Raw genomic sequence first — 6,513 nt, 5'->3', positions numbered from 1 at the left:
TAAATGGTGGGCCATATAATAATATTTTCAAAATAAATTAAGTGCAGCATGGCTTTGCAAGGATCAATTTTATTAAAAAAAAAAACTCATCCGATCAACTACTGCTCTGCATAACTATGATTTTCATGTGCGAAAATCAAAATTGTCCAAGCATATCTTTCCCCAAAGGGTAAAAGACGGAGAACATCTCATTCATTTGTTTAGTTATGGCAAAACAAACTGGTCATGCATTTGACGGAGAAGAAAAAAAAAGACAAAAAAAACACCTGCGGAGCCCCCAACTCCCTAGTTTAGTTCTTTCATACGAGGGATTGATCTTCATTTTAATAGATTCAGAATCAAATTAAAGGATACAAAAATTAAGAAATTATATATACTGTAAGATAAAATATATTGTCTCAGATTATGTCTTTTCTTATATTTTAGTTTGATCATTATATTATATATATATAGAAGAGAGAAACTTGTGTGAGACCCAGTATATCACAATAGCCTATCTAACCACTCATAGCAGAATAATAGATCCCGTCCTAGTGGTATCCAACACATTTAATAAAACTCACGCTTCGACCAAATAATAGAGTGACGGCATAGCACCTCACATAAGTTTCTCTATATTTTTTTTTTGTTTTGACTACGAGGTATTCTGGAGGGCCCCAACTGTGGGAGGCACCTTTAAGCATGTATCATAACCTAGACTATAAGTCCCCGCTTGAACCGAGAAACACAAGTTCTTTCAACAAAGGCGATTTTCCTGCGACTCGAACTGGGGAGCAAACCCAGTCAAGTCACTTAAGGGGACTCCATTGCCAATGGAGCCAACACTTTGTTGGTTATAAGTTTCTCTATATAATATAGAGGTTTAGTGTAAACTGAGCACCACACCATCCACTGCCATTTTGCGTCCCCGCATCCTAATCCACGAAGATGGGTTCATTCCAAGACCAAGTCATGAAACTATCAAACGATGAGCAAGATTTCTTGTTGGCCATGGAACTCAGTACTGGCTCAATACTTCCGATGACCATGAAAGCTGCCATTGAGCTTGGTGTGCTGGAGATCTTGACGAAAGCTAGCCCATCTCAGCTCTCTTCTTCTGAGATTGCCTCTCAGCTGCCCACAAATAACAAAGAAGCCCCAGTTGCACTACTTGACAGAATATTACGCCTCCTTGCCAGTCACTCTTTACTCACTTGTAATCTTGTCGCAAATACAGATGGAAGTGTGCAAAGGCTTTATGGTTTAGCATCGATTTGCAGATATTTTGTTCAAAATGAAGATGGAGTTTCACTTGCTCCCTATTTGCTGTTATCTTTGGACAAAGTTGCCATGGAACCTTGGTTTGTTTTCTTATTTTTTTATTATATCTTTCATGGAAAAGAATAGTGATACTCCTACCAACAAAGTGTTGGCTCCACTGGCAATAGAGTCATCTTAAGTGGATTGACTGGGTTTGCTCCCCAGTTTGAGTCGCAGGGAAGTCGTCTTTGTTGAAGAACCTGTGCCTCCCACAGTTGGGACCCTCCCCAGAATATCTCGTGGTTAAGACAAAAAAAAAGAATAGTGATACTCCTCTGATTTGATTAAATGATCACGAAAATTCTCCTATTTTTTTAGAAATGGTCAACATAAGTTTTTTTTTTTAATATTCATGTCCATATAAAATATAGTTGGATCACTATAGTCAAAGCGTATGGTCATCCTAAAAAGTGTTTCTATGATCATTTTTGTGAAAATATTAGGATATATATTGCTATCGTTTCCACTATATTTCACACAATATATATAGTGTATGGAGAACATTAATTTTCATTATATTTCTCCTTTTTAAGACATACAAAATTAAAATATTTATATCTTTCAACTTTATAATTACTGAGATTGCAAAAAAAAAAATAGTGATACTCCTCTGATTTGATTAAATGATCACGAAAATTCTCCTATTTTTTTAGAAATGGTCAACATAAGTTTTTTTTTTTAATATTCATGTCCATATAAAATATAGTTGGATCACTATAGTCAAAGCGTATGGTCATCCTAAAAAGTGTTTCTATGATCATTTTTGTGAAAATATTAGGATATATATTGCTATCGTTTCCACTATATTTCACACAATATATATAGTGTACCACTTGAAAGATGCTGCATTAGACGGGACCTTGCCAGCTGTGAAGGCCTGTAAAGGAATATTGCATGCATTTGGGTATACTGCGAAAGATGCTAGAATACATAACCTCTTTAATCAAACAATGCACAATCACACAACTATTATCATGAAGAAAATTATTGAAATCTACAAGGGATTTGAAGGGCTAAACCAATTGCTGGATGTTGCCGGTGGTTTGGGCGCAACTCTTAGCTTAATTGTTGAAAAATATCCACAAATTAAGGGTATTAATTTGATTTACCTCGTGTAGTTAAAGATGCACCCTCGTGCCTAGGTAAACATAATATAATATCTCATACATTAGTAACTTATTTTTAATCTTGATTCTTTTGATTTAGTTCCTGTTGTGAAAATTTTAATATACTCGCAAGCGCACGAATCTAGAAATAGAATAGTGGTAACGAGGTCGATCCCACATGGATTGTTATAAATTGAAAAGTCTAATTTAAATCTAAAATTAATATTAATTCTAACATAGTTGAGCAAATTGAGTTTTTAAGAAAATTAAACCAATTAAACTAAGGAAGCAATTAAAATAAAGGAGAATTCAATAAGATAAGAATTACCAAGGTTTCAGAATCCACCACTATTCAACTAGTAATTATCTAATTATTAATTAATCCTCAATTTTAGAGTGACAACTCGAAATCAATCTATGTCATCTCATGGATATAACAATTAAGCCTAAGTAATTAAATCTAATGTAGGTTCTTTTTCGGCTTAATAATATGACATCTAAGAATCTCATGTAAACATATTGAATAACAAAGAGTCAAAGTTTCCTAAACACTCCATGTAAACAATTTAATGAAAGACATAAAATCAAAGATAATCATGTATAAACTTTATAGATCCAAGCATAGAATTAATCGAATATTAATCCTAACAATCAATAATGCATGACAGAATTGATGAAAAGATTTTATTAACATTCAATTAATTATGTGAAATAAAAACCATAATCATCAAAGAACATTTGTAGGGAATTAATTAAATAAAAAGATAATTATTTCATTGAATAGGGTTTCATCTTTTACCTCAGTATAAAAAAATTAGCTAAACATACTTGAATTGGGAACAACACAAAAAATAAATTCAGCCATAAAGAAGCTGAATTGCTGTAGATTTTCTTCTCTGTCTTGAATCCTTGCGTTTCCTGGCGGCTCTCCCTCTTCTCCAAAAGCCACAACTCCCTTTTATAATCTTTGAAATGGGCCCCATCTCTTAAATCCTAAAGCCACAAGACTTGCCCTTTTATTTACTTGGCCACGTAATTGAAAACTATAAAAGCCAAAAGTTATTGATTTCCTTCCTTTATTCTACTTTGACTTTCCATTCAAATCTTTAATTAAAAGCTTTGTTTAATGTGCTGCCCACTTTAGCTTTAAACTTCTTCTTTGTTTGCACGTGGATGGTGAATGCATTTGTTGAGTTCGGTTTCCTTGGCTTGAATTAACATGCATATAAGCATAATTGCTTCCAAGTTAATTAATCTTTAATGCTCACAAATTGAACTCCTTTGTGCTATTTTTATCCATAATCTCCAATTAATTCCCTATTCAATAAAATAATTTAATTAATTAAAAATAACAAATAAATATAACTAATAATTATTTAATTAATGGTAAAATATGTATGTATTATATGCTCATCAGTTCCCGTGGATTAGTTGTTAGTTACCAAATTCAAATAATTAATATCCTTTACCTTTTCCTTTTTGTCCGTTTCTTTTAGGTGTGGAGCATGTTGGACGAGATATGTTTGTTGAAGTTCCTAAAGCACAAACTATTTTCATGAAGGTTAGTTCTCCATTTAGTTATTTGACCCAGTCACATACTAATACAAAGATTCGAATATTTAAATCGAATATTTAAATCTCAATTTAAATCGCAACTGATGTGGTAGAACTACAACAATTATTTATTAATATTTAACTTACATGATGTGACAATTATAAATAAATTGTCTCATTAGTTAAGACTCAAATGTTAGAATTTTAATATTATTATTAATTATAAATAAGATGTCACATTAGTTAAAACTCAAATGTTAGAATTTTAATATTATTATTAATTATGAAATTAACTATGTCTATCTCAAAGCACCAAAAGTTTTTGGATCTTCCAAAACTAATAAGAAATGTTGATTTAAAACTTTCAGTGGGTACTTCATGACTGGGGTGATGATCTATGTTTGAAAATATTGAAGAACTGCTACGATGCACTCCCGGAACCTGGAAAAATCATAGTGGTAGAATCTATAATGCCAGAATTTCCTGAAACTGATATTATAAGCAAGAATATTTCAAGGCTTCACATAACTGTCTCCAATCTATTTCCTGGAGCAAAGGAAAGAACTTTGGAGGAGTTCAAGTCCTTGGCTATTGGGTTATTGAATTCTGTAAAATGATCTAATTAAAACATTACAGGTGCTTGGCATTTTAAGTTTCGCATTTTAAAAATAACTAAATAAATGAGATAGTGACTCTTGTAAGCCCTTATTTTGTGTGCATCCTCATGTATTTCTTGTCATGTTTTTCAGTTCCTTGTAATGCTTGAGAGTAAAAAAAATATTATTACAAATTGAGTGTCTCTTGTTTCTATCTCAGAAATTTAATTCTATGTTGAGAATATACTAAAATATTTATTTTGTGCGAGCTTAAGGAAAATAACGTGCTATTGTATGCTTCATTATTTCCCACAATGGAGCTCGATAAAATGTCCAGCTAATTTAATTATTATAAAATGGAAGAATTGACCAGCAAACTTGTGCTGATTTGGATTGTTACCAAATTACTCTATACATGAAAGAAAAATTAGCTAATAATGATACAGATTATTGTTTAGTTTAAAGACTTAGAATAGCAGTAGCATCCCCGAATTATATTCTAAGTTTTTTCCTAAATGATATGATATGTGATATATCATTCATTAAGTAATTGATGATTTTTCATGAATTTTAGTGAGTTAATTACATTATCTCACAAACTAATGAATGAATGTCGCGTCATTTGGAATAAAATTTTAGGATGCTTATTACTATTAAAAAGAGTAATGATATGGCAAGAAAATTTTCCGCAAGCTAATGTTTAAAAGAAAAATCTTAACTAAAAATGACATTCGCCTTGATATTTTAAAAAAATTGGATGGCTAGTCTGTAAAAAAAATAAAGGGGTTTCTTATAGAGAAAATTTTAGCCTACCTCCCTCGTGAAGTGATAATCTTCAAATCACCCCAATTACTTTTGAAAGCATCAAGTCACCTCTCAAAACTCATTATCCTTAACCATTGGCTGCCGTTGACTCGTGGAAGGTCGAATGTACCCCCACCCTAACAAAATATTCTTCTAATGGCATTGTGAGGCTCAACAAAGCTTAACACAAAATGTTGATGTGTTACAAGTGATTGAAAGTGAATAAAGTTATCTTTTAAATATTAATATATAAATTGTGAAAACAAGATTAAAAAATATATGTGGATATGACTTAATAGCCCTAAATAAATAGATAGTTTTCCTAAATTAGACATGTGAGTTAACCAAATTATAAGCCATGCCATTGTATGGAAATTAAGGTAATGGGTAATGGTATAAAAATCAAATTTCAAAATTGTTGAAACCTACTTAAACTGGAAGAATTGTTTCAAAATTCAAAAATATTGTCAAAGCATTATCTTATATATTATAGATCCTTTTACATATAGTTGCAGCCCCAAAGTATTGAAATCGAGCTGTTGGTTGAAAAGCTTCATCAAACCAGTGAGAATGCCATCCTCTAGGGGAAGCCCCAGTAACTTATTGGATGAAGATGAAAAAGAGAAGGTGCAAGTGAATGGGAAGGTCATCAAGTTCATAAACAAATCATGCACTAACTGTGGTTAGCGAGGAACAATCAAAGTTTTTGAATCTGCTGCAAATTCTAAGAGGCATTACTACAAATGTGAGATGCATACTTTAGGTGGTGGGAGCCATCTAGCTTTGAGTACAAAGTCATTGCAAGAGGGTTGGGTAAATTGCAAGATGAAGAAGAGAACCATAGTTTCCATGATGAAAAAAAAAGTTAACAACAATGGCTAGTAAGCTTGTTTCAAAATCAGACAAGATAAAGAGTTTGTTGTACACCATCATCATAATGCAGTCACTACTTATGTTGTACATTTATCATTTGGGCAGAAAATTAATTAGCTTGACGATGAGGCATAAATGATAGAGATAAGAGAGTATTGAATGTATATAAGTTATCAAAATGTTGTATTTCATTAAACGTTGTAAGCTATAGTTCATTACATTTGTGCTAGCAAATGAGCAGTTCTTGTTGTATCTATGCTTGTTGCAATGAATATTTCATA

General features: G+C 32.0%; 1 pseudogene; it reads left to right on the top strand.

Annotated features, from left to right (window-relative positions):
- The first annotated feature begins 841 nt into the window (after window positions 1-841).
- On the top strand, window positions 842-4,576 carry LOC102626109 (caffeic acid 3-O-methyltransferase 1-like; annotated as a pseudogene).
- Window positions 4,577-6,513: the final 1,937 nt, after the last annotated feature.

The sequence above is a fragment of the Citrus sinensis genome, chromosome 6 (genome assembly GCF_022201045.2).
Source record: "Citrus sinensis cultivar Valencia sweet orange chromosome 6, DVS_A1.0, whole genome shotgun sequence".
NCBI lineage: Eukaryota > Viridiplantae > Streptophyta > Magnoliopsida > Sapindales > Rutaceae > Citrus > Citrus sinensis.
The sequence above is the reverse complement of the archived record's forward strand: the minus strand, read 5'-3'. Positions and strand labels throughout refer to the sequence as shown.